Source organism: Microtus oregoni, unplaced genomic scaffold (assembly GCF_018167655.1).
Source record: "Microtus oregoni isolate MIOR12 unplaced genomic scaffold, Mior012 000077F_ref0000221, whole genome shotgun sequence".
Lineage (NCBI taxonomy): Eukaryota > Metazoa > Chordata > Mammalia > Rodentia > Cricetidae > Microtus > Microtus oregoni.
Window position 1 is genome coordinate 1,728,974 of NW_024544029.1, and position 14,292 is coordinate 1,743,265.

General features: G+C 41.7%; 1 protein-coding gene across 2 annotated transcripts in view; it reads left to right on the forward strand.

Moving 5' to 3' along the window:
* The window catches only part of Ano6 (anoctamin 6), a 166,589-nt gene that overhangs the window by 94,005 nt on the left and 58,292 nt on the right, over positions 1-14,292 (forward strand). The window lies entirely within an intron of this gene.

The window sequence follows — 14,292 nt, forward strand, 5'->3', positions numbered from 1 at the left end:
TTTCGTGTGTGTGTGTGTGTGTGTGTGTGTGTGTGCGCGCGCGCACGTGTGCGCTCTCTCGCTCTGCTGCCAGAGGTGCATTTTGCTTGCATTTTTTTTTCTCATTTAACTCTTTCCATACCTGAGCTGGGCTCTGTCCTCACACAAGTTCAGCTTCTCCTCTTGAAACCAGACCCTGTGTCCGTGACCCTCATGTCTTCTGTCAGCCATCCTTTCCTCTCTTGTGCCCATTGGCAGCTGTGCCTCCTCCCTTTCCTTTGTGTAGGCCTCCTGGGAAACAAAGCCATTCTTCCTTTGAAAAAATTCCAGCAACAGGCCAGGGCTAGCACAGCCACCTGGAACTTTTCTGTTGGAATGCAAACTGCACATAACTCAAGCAGGACAGAAGACGTGTAACACATGGATGTTTAGATCCATGCTGGAAATCATTCCATCATTATATCCACTGCTTTGCGAATGAACTGTTAAACATACACACAGCTTTTATTGTCCTCATCCGTACTTTATGCATAAACTATACCAATCTTTAATCTTTTCATTTCTGGTTATTCATTGAAAGCAAGTGATAAAACCTTTTTGTAAAATAAAATGAATAACTACTTTATTTGTTTATCATAATAACCATTATTACTTAGGTGTTTAAATTTGGACAGGGTTAAGTTTGGAGTCCTAAGTTTATCTGGTACAGCAGAATAAGCCCAGGATTTAGAAAATGACATTCAGATTCTAATTCAGCTACTGTCCTAGCCAGAGCAATTTAACTTGCACGAAACATTTCCACAGGTGATAATGGTGTCATCAAAAAAAAAAAAAAGAGTGCATTTATTGTTTTTGCCAAAGTGAAAAGTGGTGTTTTCAAAGCTCAGCACATGGCTTAGGATTGGGGCTGGGCTGCGTGTGTGAAGTCATTCAGGAACCCCAGTTGAAACCGAGGCTCTGCCTTATTTGTTAGGCAGCTCCAAAATCAACCTGGACATCTGCACAAAGGGCAAAGAAGATGCCAGAGTCAGTGAAGGAGGAGCTCATGCTTCCTAGCGGCTGGGATCCGGCAGGGACCACAGCCATTGTGCACAAGTGTGTCAGGCCAAGCCCAGCAAGTGAAGCTTCTGTCTTCTGTCAATTTCATAACTTCCCCCCACATTTAGACTTCTTTGGGTTTAGATTGCATCTTTACAAAAAGGTTACCATAATTCTAGTTGGTTGAAATTTTTTTTCTTATTGGTATCTAAATATTGACTGTCATATGGTATCCTAGATTCAGGAAAATAGGACCTCTACATCTATCACATGTTATTATGATTAAGATGAAATAGAATAGCATATATAGATGTTACATAAATTTCCAATACATGCAAGTTATAAACGTTAATACTGCACCTTCTATTCTTACTTGGATTTGGTGTTTTTCTAAGGTAATGCTCTGCTATGAAAGACGTGACTCTCCTTTTACCCGGCTTTATTACTAGAATAAAGTAACTAGTGGACTTGACCATTTTTCCCCAGATTAGGTATAATAGCCTATGCATTCATATTTACTACTGTCAAATATTCATGGAACACCCATGTGCCAATAGGGATGGGCTGGATTTATGTAAAGCAAGTTAAATAAGTATATCAAATCCATTAAAGTATAAAGGAAATGGCCTGACTTTGGACAAGAGCTTTACTGCTTGGTGAAGGGGCCCTGGAGCTATTCACATTATTAATAAGTTCTTCATTTGCTTTAGACGGGGACATAGTTGTCAGGGTGATTCTCGTAAGTCAGGAGGCAAAAAAAAAAAAAGTCATTAATTTTGGCAGTCCTCCAACACAGTGAATGATGTACCTTGATGATGATATTCATAAGCTTTGCTTTGAAGTGTTTTCAGTTTGCATTTGTACATATTTCTTAATTTTTATACTCTGTCGAAATTGAAAGCCTGGCTTTGGAACCACGTTTTCATTAATTGGACAGACGTTTCTAAGCTTTGTTGTAGTCCTCGTCAGGGCTTAGTGGGGATTTAGGGCAATGCCGAGGAAAAGCAATTTCAAAGTCCTGTTTCTCCTAAAAGGAAAGTTTTCTGTGTATGTCACATTGATTTCCTAAAACAACACGGTTGGCTTTGCCAGGATTGATCAAAAGAGTTCTGTAAGCAAGTTTTAGGGCTGTGGGAAAATGGGACTAAAAGGGCCACAGGCACCCTAAACACACATACATGAAAGGCCTATGTCTTCTCAGGAGTAGGAGAAAATTCTGTCCCGGTCAAGCTTTCAGATAGTATGTATTTTCACCCCTTTGTATTGGTGAAATCACGTCCTGATTTGTCACTCCCCTTTGAAAGCATAAGTTGTCTGCTTTTGCATTTGATATGGCGGTCATCGGGAATTGTTTCAGCAAGCCGTGTTTGTCTTACGCCATGCTTTCTGCTGGATCAGTTTGGATGGTTTTTACTGCAAGTCACAAGAAAACAAGATTTCAAATGGGTAATTGCTCGAAGGAAATAATTATGTCACTAATCAGGAGGTAGAACCAGCTCTGAGGCAGGTGATTTTCCGGCTTAATGAGGCCATTCCTTCCTCCTGCCCTGATCCTCAGGCAAGCATCCCCCGGTATAAGGTGACAGCTGGGACTCCAGGAATCCAGCAGCAGAAGCATTGTCTCTCTTTTAGAAACAAGGAAGTGCCTCTGGAAGGACCCTGTGCAGCCTTCCCACTGTAATTCCCTCTCTAGCATAGATCATAGTCTCTTTCTCTCCTCCCTCCTTCCATCTCTCTCTCCCTCTCATTCTTCCTTTGTCAAGGTCCCATGTAGTCTAGGTTCATCTTAAACTCACATGAAGTGATGACCTTGACTACTGGTCTACCTACCTGTCTGTCATTCCTGAGTATTGGGATTATAGATAAACATCATCATGCCAGAAATGGTGACGAATCTTGGTTGGCAAATTGACACTCCTCGAAAGAGATAACCTCAGCACAAGAAATAGCCTCAAATAAAGAGTTGCCTTCATCACTTTGGCCTCTAAGCATGTCTGCAGGTGTGAGGATGGGATATTCTTTTGAATGCTATATAATGGAGCAGGATGTAGCCTAATGTGGACCATGGTGTCCTTGGGCAAGTAGACCTGAAGTGTATAAAAAAAAAAAAGCTGTCTATGCAGAAGCAGGGAGCAAGGCAGTAAACAGCATCCATCCATGGTCTCTGCTTCAGTTTCTACATTGTGTTCCAGCCTTGGCGTCTCTCGATGATGGACTCTAACCCGTAAGATAACCCTTCCTCGCCAAGTTGCTTTTGGTCACACAGTTTATCACAGCACCAGAAACCAAACTAGGACAGCAGATTTGTTGATTCGGGGATGGAACCCAAGGCATCCTCCATGCTAAGCAAGCATTCTATTCAATGAGTACATTCGTTGCCACCCCGTAGTCTGTGATCACTCATCCCATACTCTCTTATAATTCAGCACTAGCCAGCCTCCCTGGTCCTTTGGCTCTGTACCCATCTATCTAGCCAACCACAGGTTCTGAAAAAAATATGTTCCAAAGAGAACTGGAGAGATGTCTCAGTGACTAGGAGCACTTTTTATTCTTACAGAGGGCCTGGGTTTGGTTCCCAGCACCCACATGATTGATGACTTACAAGCATCTGTAACTCCAATTCAGGCCATTAAGTGGTCTCTTCTGACACCCATGCAGGCAAAACACTCACACACATAAGTAAATCTAAAATTTTTTAATTGTTCAGAAAAAAATGCTCCCTGTTGAACCCATACAAATGTATTCCTATTTATTATTCTCTAAGATAGACAATATAAGCAACCAATATAAACACTAAATTATGTTAAATTTAGTAAGGTGTACAGTGTAGACAACCATTCACATTGTTCTAGGTTTAGTAGCAATCCGAAAATGGTTTGAAACATATGGGGGAAATGTATATATGTGATACCCAAACACTGCTCCGTTCTATGTCAGGGCCCTTTCAGTGCCCATGGAGATTGTTTCCTATGACCCTTCTAGAGTATTCCTTGTGTCTGCAGAGGGGATTGGACTAGGAGATGTAGTCTTTCACTGGCTCATGCTAGTCAGGATTGGTTCCGTTTATTTCCTGAGTCACCAGATCACCCCGTATCAGAAAAATGTTCGGGCTTTGCTTTGTAACAGTGGAAGAGAAGAGCGTCTGAGAGCTGCCGTCAGTGTCTGGCACCCAGACAACTGCAAGTAAATCTGTGGGGTCAATATTATAATGAGCAAAGATGTTTTAAATAAAACAAATCCCGCCCGCCCTGCATAGCTCCAATTCCTCCATTACAGTCTTGGTAGTAACTGCTTCTTTCTTTCCATTTTTGCTACAAATACTAACAGTCGCAGAACTGATCTGCTTTGATTTTGGTTTGTCCCGTGGCCTTACCTGCTTCAGGACAAATGTGTTCCTGGCCGCAGGATGATATAATCAAATGATGGCGGAAGTGGGAGGAGGTAGGGTCCAGACAGCACAAAAGCAGCGCATGCAGTCCTGGATAAATTTTATTTAATTTGGAAACTTAGTTTCTCTGAAGTTGAGGAAAGGAGTACACATGGAAGTGTTTGTAGTTCGCATTGTGTTAGTCCTGAAATTAGCCGGAGAAAAACCAGTCCCACCATTCTGACCTACTTAAAGCAATTTTTTTTATTAAAATGCTAAATTCTGACCTTGATGGAATTTGGTCAGGACCACCATCTTAAAACTTTCAGCTGCCTGACCCTGAGGCATGTATTGTTGGGGCTTATGCGGACAAAACCCACAGGCCACCGTACTTCCCCATGAGGCCTTTTTGTTGTTTTCCAAGAACTACAACTCCCAGAATGCCAAGAAGTTACCTGGTCCTTGGGCAGGTGGGGCTTTCCGGTTAGCTAGTGTATAACAGAACTACATCTCCCAGCATTCCAGGAAAGTTAGGGACTTATGAGTTAGCTTAGGGTCTAACAATTTGCCTTAGGAATCCTATAGAATGTGTCGGAAGGCTCTGACTCAGAAACTGAAAAGTAAAAATTTTAAAGTAACAGCCAAGCTTGTTTATACAATAATACAGATATTAGTTAGCTTTCAATCTCATGATAAGTCCCACCAACCAGAACTGCTTACTCAGAAGGTAGATGAGTTTGCTTGAGAAATGCTTACGAGTTCCTAAAATGTCTCGTGTGATAAACATAGTGCACCACGGCGTTTAATGGGATTATATATCCTGTAACGAAGTTTTACAGTGTCCGTGCGGGTTTTGTATATTTTTTATTAGCGTTCCTTAATTATTTAAAAATTTTTATTGCTGTTGTCGAAATATTTTAAGTTGTAATTTGTTAACCTGTTTTATATATATAAGACTTTTGGTTTTTGTGAGTCTGTGTAGGTATTTTGATAAACTCTTTGGTTCTAATGTGCCCACAGGTTCTTTTATGTTTGTTTCAGATGAAGAACACGACAGTGTTGTTTAGCCTTTGCCTTCCTAGGGTTCTTTGATTTTTTTTTTTTCTCCTTTATGTACAATTGCTAGGACTTCTGAACTCATCGTAGGAATTCAGCTCATTGTAGGAACTGCTGCTATATTGCTTATGGTTTTAACAGAAATAGTTGCAAAAGTTCTTCAGTAAATGTTATTCCCAGGGTAAATTTTGGGTAGATTTTCTTTTAAGAAGTTACGTTGTTGTCTTTTAGTTTTAGTGTTTTTTATAATATATTTTAAAAGATCTATTGAGAGACCTGGTGTCTTAGCACATCCCCTTAATCCCAGCACTTGGGAGGCAGAGGCAAGCGGATCTATGTTCAAGACCAGTCTGGTCCAGATACTGAGTTCCAGATCTGCTATCATGGTGAGGCCCGGTCTCCGATTTTTTAAATAAAATATGTTGAAGTGATAGTTAGGCTATCCATATTCTAAGGTATGTTGATTTCAGGTGCATAGGTAGATTTTGAATATACCCAGTGTATTCCGGGGTGGCATTGGATACCAAGATCTGAGAGTGCTCAAGTCTCTTATAGAAAATGGTACAGGATATTTGCATATAATCCCGCATCTTCCTAGGTGCTTTTCATCATTTCTGTTTCATTTGATATAAATACAATGCAAAATAAATGGCCGTTAAAGTTTGTTGCTTGTGAGTGACAAGGGGAAAGTCAGTGTATGTGATTCCAGATGCATTTTCTTTTCACCAAACATTTCCCATCTGTGGATGAAGAACCTACAGAGACGAGTGATATATTGTATGTGATTGCTGTGGCCAATAAGACAAGAGATAGTGTAGATAATGCAAAAATTGTTTTTTATTGGCTTTAACATACTACATAGAACCGGGCAGTTGTAGCATATGCCTTTAATACCAACACTTGGGAGGCAAGAGGCAGAGGCAGGCAGATCTCTGAGTTTGAGGCTGAGGCCAACCTGGTCTACAAGAGCTAGTTCCAGAACATGCTCTAAATCCACAGAGAAACCCTGTCTTGAAAACCCAAAAAAGCCGGGCAGTGGTGGCACACACCTTTAATCCCAGCACTTGGGAACCAGAGGCAGGAGGATCTCTGTGAGTAGAAGACCAACCTGGTCTACAAGAGCTAGTAGGATGGACTCCAAAGCTACAAAGAAACCCTGTCTCGAAAAACCAAAAAGGAAAAAAAAATGCTGCATAGTTTCATATTTATTTTATCCCTACTCATTTATAATCTACATTAAATGATTTATGTTATTGGAAAGTATTTGACTGTTCTGTGAACTATTTAAAAGTTAAGACCATATGCTTCCCAGAGCTTCGTGTAAGTAGAGGGTTTGGGAGGAGATTGTCTAAGAGTATAACATCTTTTGTTGGGACGAATAATTTCAAGAGAGCTTTTGTATATCACAGAGACCATAGTTAATGTCCTGCCTTGTTGCAAATGGCTAAGAGAATGGTTTTCGCCCCCTAGGATAAGTGTGAAGTAGTTGAATGCTGACTAGTTGGAAGCTAGCCTTCCACATGTATGAATATGTGAATTGAGTGTGCTGCACACGATGAATGCATCCACTTTTGTCACCTAAGGTAAACAAGTAGAAAAGGGAAAATCCATTTCAGGTTATTACAAGAAATAAATTAAGATTAAAGCAAATCACACTGATAATTCAGTATGAAAGGAATATAAAGGCCAGAAAATTAAAATGAATTTTGTTGTAAGCCATAAGGTTTTGTTTAGAAGTTAGATGTTAACTGCACAGTTCCCTCTGAGCTTCCTCATTGGTGCAGAACTGGGGCTATTGCCAGTAATGTGGAACCCTTGTTCTGGTGGGAGGGTCTCCTGGAGGCATGACTGAAGGATGGTGAGTGACAACGAATCCTAACAGCTGAGAAAGTTCCCTGAGGTGAGCATTTCCCCACATACCTGGGAATCCGAAGCCAGAGATTTGCACAATGGTGGTTACTGGACACTGCTTGCAGCCACTGCTTTATGACGTCATCTTCGCAGGTGGTGGGCCCTCAGGCTCATGTTTTAGAGGGAAATCAGATCTACTTTCGATTTTTTTAAAATGTTTTGGATTAATGCCCGGAGCTTTCTTTAAAGATTTTTATCTTTCCCTTTGCTTTCTGCCCTGCTTACCGTACTAAAACTGGAGCTTAAAATGAATCAGTTGAGTTAGAATTAGGAGTTTTAAGTTGTAGCACGAAGCCTGTTGTATGTTTTGTTTTCTCTGGAGTACGCAGCACAGGTGCGGTGAGTCTGGATCTTGCTGCTTACTTTCAAAATGGTTAATGACATTGACCTTGAACCTCATCACCAGACAGAACAGTGATGTTACGGAAAGGGAAGTCAGACTGTGTCATGCCAGCTCATCAAAGACCTTGGTACTTCCAAAGATGGGAAAAGAACACCCTTTTCCTGAGTGTTTCTTACTGTCTGGCCTTAGGGCTGAAGAAGGACCAACATTTGCCCGGCACTCCCAGTCCCTTGTGGCCCATCTTTCTACACGCCATCACTAAAGGGACTAGGGGTTCCTCAGCTAGACCACATTCAAGAAAAGCCTTGGGGGAAAAGCAATCATGAACAAATCTGCTTATGTGCACCTGCACATGCATGTGAAAAGGTGCATTCTGGGAAGAAGTATGTCTTCCTTTTTTTCATTAAAAAATGTATTTCTTTATTCGTTGACAGTTTTATACAATGTGGTGTATGATGTTCATTTTCACCCCCAGTTTCTCTCTCTCTCTCTTCCCATTCCAGAAGAACCCTTTGTTCTAAACAATACCCTACCCCTTGCTTTCACATCCTCTTGCGTCGTTTGCTTTTTGTGTGAGCATTTGGAAAGTGGAATTTACTGGAGCATGGACAATTTACCAGGGTCTTTACCCCTGAAGAAAAGGACTCCTCTTGCTCTTAGCTCCTCAGGGAATGGACAGGGCTCTTGAGTCCCTCCCCTGCCTGTGATAGACAGACCCATCTTGTGCAGATCTTACGCCATAAGCTCATGAGTGCAGTGGACATGTGTCCAGAACACTGCATTTTGCAACCCTACCTCCATCCTGGGCAGCAATGTTCGACTGTATCTAGATTTACTTCTCATCTCTAAGTCAGTAGCTCTAGACCATTGGTTCTCAACCTTCCTAATGCTGTGACCTTTAACACAGTGCCTCTGTGTTGTGGTGACTCCCAACTGTAAAATCACTTTGTTGCTATTGCGTAACTATAATTTTGATACTGTTATGAATCATAATGTAAATATTTGATATGCAGAATATCTGATATGCAACCCCTGTGAAAAGGTCCCCTGTTTTATCCCCTTGAGGGGTCGCAACCCACAGGTTGAAACCACTACTCTAAACCAAAGACTTGGGCTTGTATTTGAAGATGAACTCTTCACGCTGTTTGTAAATGACCTCAACAATCCTTTGTTCCCTTTTTTCAGTGCTAAGTTACAGATAATTTCCCTTCCAGGTAACTTGCTTTTTAAATGCCCCACAATGAGTGCATGTTTCTTTTTAAATTAAACTAAAAATGTTAATTTAAAAGTAAAGTTTGAAACTGAACGTCAGCTAAATATTCACTTTCTTTCACCCTTGTCATTTAAAGTCCTTGTCTGTTTTGTTGGCCCTTCGTGAGCACACATCCCCTGCTCGGGTAAATTCTTCATCACACTGCTCCATCAACGTTAAATGTGTCACCAACTAGTGAATTTAAATTAAGCTGCAATTAATTAGTTTATGTATTCTACTTTCCAAACCTTTTGGAGCACATGCTATGTAACTAATAAATTAGCACATAAAGTAATTAATACTTTTTACATGAATTAAGTACCTTTGACTTATTTTCACGTGTCTTTGTGGATTTTGCAAAGATTAGCCAAGGGAAAATAAAATGACGGAACCACTGACTGGTACTTGGCTTAACAGAGTTCTAAGAATATTTGAAGTTAATCTACGTTTATCTCAAGTTCTAAGTAGTTGGCATCTCATCACATTGTACTCCATTATTTAATGCCTTTTCCACTGACAGAGCAGGGTCCCATGAAGGAGTGGTGGGCACCTCTGTTTATAATCAGGATTTTCACAGGGTCCATGAAGGAGTGGTAGGGACCCCTGTTTATAATCAGGATTTTCACAGGATCCATGAAGGAGTGGTGGGGACCCCTGTTTATAATCAGGATTTTCACAGGGTCCATGAAGAAGTGATGGGCACCTCTGTTTATAATCAGGATTTTCACAGGGTCCATAAAGGAGTGGTGGGGACCCCTGTTTATAATCAGAATTTGCACAGGGTCCCATAAAGGAGTGGTGAGGACCCCTGTTTATAATCACGATTTGGACAGGGTCCATGAAGGAGTGGTGGGGACCCCTCTTTATAATCAGGATTTTCACAGAGTAATTCACAGGTGAGTCCCGTGTAGCAGTCCCCTTGTTAAGCCAATGAGACCTGGAGTGGGTCGTCCACAGTGCTTAGGAACAGAAGGCTTCTTTAATTATGTCACTCTGTCCTTTGTACTTGTAATCACAGTGCTCTTTATTTCTCTGAGAGCTTTATTAATCTCTCAAAAAGGGAGCTATAAATAAATTCTGTTTCTGCGGGGCGGGTGGTAATCGCTCTCTTTCGTCTTCACGCTGAGCTGTGAGCCCGCTCTCCCCACAGTCACGGCCCCACGGACCGTGTGCTTCTTTCTGTGAGGGGCACATTGTCACAATGATTAGTGACTTTGCATTTACCAGAATTCCATGCGTGAAGAAGTTAGATCTCATTGCGGTGCAGACGGATTTGCTTCCGCGAAGATGTAGGGATTCACAGCACAATTTACATTATGACTTGATTCTTTAAAAGAGATTCTAAGTCTTATTTTTTTTTCCCAAATACAATTCAGAGAGCATAGTGAAGGTTTAGGTCGCGTATGTAAGATTTCCCAGCAAGCCCCTGAGATAAACTTTAGTTAAAAGTGCGTTTTCAGGTGATCATTTTTTTCAACAGATATTTATGGAGTGATGGCTGTGTCTGTCAGTGTGCGATATTAATTGTCTTTGGTTTTCACACGGAGACATCCTGCACTAATTTTTCAGATGTCAAGAATGTTACTGATGAGAGTGAAAATTCTCCCAAGAAGTAAAGATAATGATTTTAGACTCAGACTCGAGAGGTCCTTGAAGTGAGCAGTCGCCTCCCGCTCGGTGCCTGCTTGATAAATAGAATACATATGCTCTTTTACTTTAGTTGCTTGGCACAGCTAAAGCTGCTTAGATCAATTTTTAAAATATGCCACCGCTTTATTTATTTATTTTTGTGAAGTGACATGCCAAAAAGAAAAAATAATAGGATCTATTTTGTTATAAAGTAGCACCAGGGTTGGATTATTAACATGTTCAAGCAAATGTAAATGCCCTGTCCTTGAGTCAACTGTTTAAGTATTTATAGTTTGGGGTGCTGAAGCATTATAAGCCAACTCCAAGCTCTCCCAATTAGGTGAAGAGAAGCCTGGTAAATACCTTGGGAGTTCTCTGTAAAGAACTAAATAAGAATGAAAATAAGATAAATTAGTGCAACCTTTCTGGAGGGCAGTATGGCTGAGCACGTTAAAGGACTTTCAAAACACACTTGATTTAATAGTTCTAATTTTAGTATTGTGCCCTGGGGAAGTAATAAAAGGTGCGCGAAGATTGTTCCACAAGGATTCTTATGATAGTGAAAAATTAAAAACAACCTAAATATCTAATAGTTTGAGGTTGGCTAAATAAAATTAGCCTATCTCCCTGAAAGAATGTTATTAAGGCACGGAAATGAGTTTGAAGGAAGTTTTTGATGCTTTCTGCATCTATGATAGGCATATGTGCTCCAGTGTCTATCAGTGGCCTTGGGACACGCAGAAGGTGGCAGAAGGGATGGATTTGGCAGATACATCATTTCCTCCAGAGGGTGGGAAGAATATATACTCGTTAGATACCAAAGACATAGTTTGAGTATCAGTGTCACGATGGGCACAAAGCATGGACAAGTCCTAAAGGCAGAGGGCCAGGTGACTAAAGGTTAACTGGATGTGTTCCTGTAAACTGATACAATGTATTGCCCTGGAAGGCCATTGTGTGTACAGTGTAGAGGAAGAGTGGATGGTTATTGCCAGTCTTTTCAGATTTCCTATATTAGAAAGGAGAGGTGATTCTAAGAATAGAGGGTATTGTATACCAGGTATCATGTGTTACATTGTATGGTATACCATTTAATCTTTAACCCTGAAGTGAAGTGATTTCTTCAATGACGCTAGAGGTGAAAACAATGATACTTTATCTCAAAGTATTGCTCAACATCACAGAGGTAATACATGGAAGAGCTAGAATTTGAATTTTGACCCTAATACAGGACTAAAGGGGGAAATCCAAACTGTGGAAGTTGAAGGGGCTGTTTGGGATGGAGCAGAATCAAAGAGGTCAGTGCCCTGTGAAAGCAGTGAGACGTTATAGCCTCCATTCCAAAAAAAAAAAAAATGTGGAAGAGTGGACCACTTCTGGCTTGCAGCACTCAATGTGCGGTGTCTGGAGTTGGTGCAGTTGACAAGACCAAGTCAAGAGTGGTCTGTGTAGTGTGTTTGTTGAGAGAACAGCCTCGATCTCAGAACCTTGCCTCTTCTGTCTTCTCATTATTAAGCTCTCTGAAGTGTCTGGGAACCTCAAGTGCTCTGAAAGCCCTCTACTCAATCCTATTTGGGTACCCCAAGATGAAGCTGTACCTCTCCTCATAGCCTGCAGTACCCACCAACCAGTAAAGGGTTAAGGATGAAGGAGCCCAGTTACACTGTGCTATTCTGAGCTTGCCAGTCCATTTCTGAATAACAGGGGGTCATTAGTCTACAAGGCTCTCAGTTTATTCATTCAGACATTTATGGTATGCATTCTATTTTATAGGACTGTATTAAGTACTCATGATGCTGATATTAAAACACCAACATCTCAAGGGGCATGAATGGTAATAAAAGACAAGAGAGGATCCTAGGAGACTTGATAGTCTTAGAATAGAAAGCATTTGGAGTGATGCTTTGACTGACAGGTAAGAAAGTGAGGAAATAGAAGACGTTGCCCAGTAAGCCCAAGGAGAGAAATAAAAGGGTGGATTTCAGATGCCATGAAGAGAGGTGGTGTCAGCAATTAATGGGCAGAAAGGAAGCAATCCATAGGTATGCAGTGAGTGGCCACCATTGTCTCTATGAGGAAGGACCTAGCCCACAGAGAATGGGGTTCCCCTGATCAGGGGTCAAGCATGAGGAGGAGCACCCTGGAATATGAGACAGTTTCCTGGTGGGGGGCGGCTGGTCAGCTGAGCATTACCGTGGGCCTAACTGTAGTGAAGCCAAGCATCTCACTGTTCTGAGAATACTCAACCTACGGGAGGTGACCTGCCTCAGACTGACTCCTCTGTTGTCTCTAGGACCTAAATGCTTGAGCCTGAGCCTTTGAATCTCTTAGATTTAGGTCTGAAATGTACCCCCTGGTTAATGTTCTGAAGCACAATTAATAATTAAAAAAAAAAAAAACCTCAGAGAGAGAAATTGGGGTTCAACTTAAAGATTAGAAAAGCAAAGCAGTCAACCACTGGCTCTTACCTCGACCACAATCCAAAGTGGCAATCCTGTCTCCAGGAATCTCAGAATGAGACTGTGCTTGCGAGCCATTTCCTCCCATTTTAGAATCCTCTCTCAGGCTGGAATTAAAGGTGTGCACCGCCCGGTTTCTATGACAACTAGTGTGGCTACTGGGATTAAAGGTGTGTGTCATTGCTGCCTGTTCTGTAAGGCTGGCCAGTGTGATTTTTTTTTTCTTTTCTGATCTTCAGGCAAATTTTATTTATTTAGATACAAATGAAATGCCACTACAGTGCCCCCCAGCTTATAGTGCTATATTAGAAGGCTGTAGAACTCTCAGGAAGTTAGATAGGGCTTAGCTGGCAGAGGTGGATCATGAGGGGGCAGGGCCTTAATGATTGTGCTCACCTTTAGTTCTGGCCCATGCTTCCTGTCCACTGCCATGTGAACAGGCCACTGCTACAGGCTCCTGCCACCAGAAACACTGCCACACCTCCTGCCTTCCTGCCATCCCTTTGTAACTACTCTTCCTCCTTTAAGTTATTTCTGTTGGGAATTTTGTCACCGCTGGGGTCACCAACAGCTTTGAACTGTCTATCTCTGGAGTTGTCATCCCCCCTCATCTCCCCAGAATGAGTTCTGCTTGCATGATAACACTTGGTTCAGGGTGTCTTGGTTAGGGATTCTCTTGCTGTGAGAAACACCATGACCAACAGCAGCTTGGGAAGGAGAGGGTTTATTTCATTTTACAATCTCAGGTCACAACCCCACCACCGGGGAGATCAGGATGGGAACCTGGAGGCACGCGCTGATGTAGAGTCCATGGAGGGATGCTGCTAACTGGCTTGCTCCTCATGGCTTTCTCAGCCTGCTTTCTTACAGAACCCAGGATCGTCTGCCCAGAGGTGGCACCAACCTCACTGGGCTGAGCCATCCCTTATGATTCATTAATGAAAAGAATGCAGTACAGACTTGCCTACAAGGGATCTGGTAGAGAAGTTCCTCAATTGAGGTTCCGCCTCGTATATGACTCTAATTGTATCAACTTCCTCCGGACTCCCACCCCCCAAAAAAACCACCATCACCACAACAAAAAACCCACTGAGGACACGGTTGAACAAACACTAGGACAGTGGTTCCCGACCTTCCTAATGCTGTGACCCTTTGATACAGCTCCTCATGTTGTGGTGACCCCCAACTATAAAATTATCTTATAAAATTTTATAACTGTAATTTTGCTACTGTTATAAATCATAATGGAAACATCTGT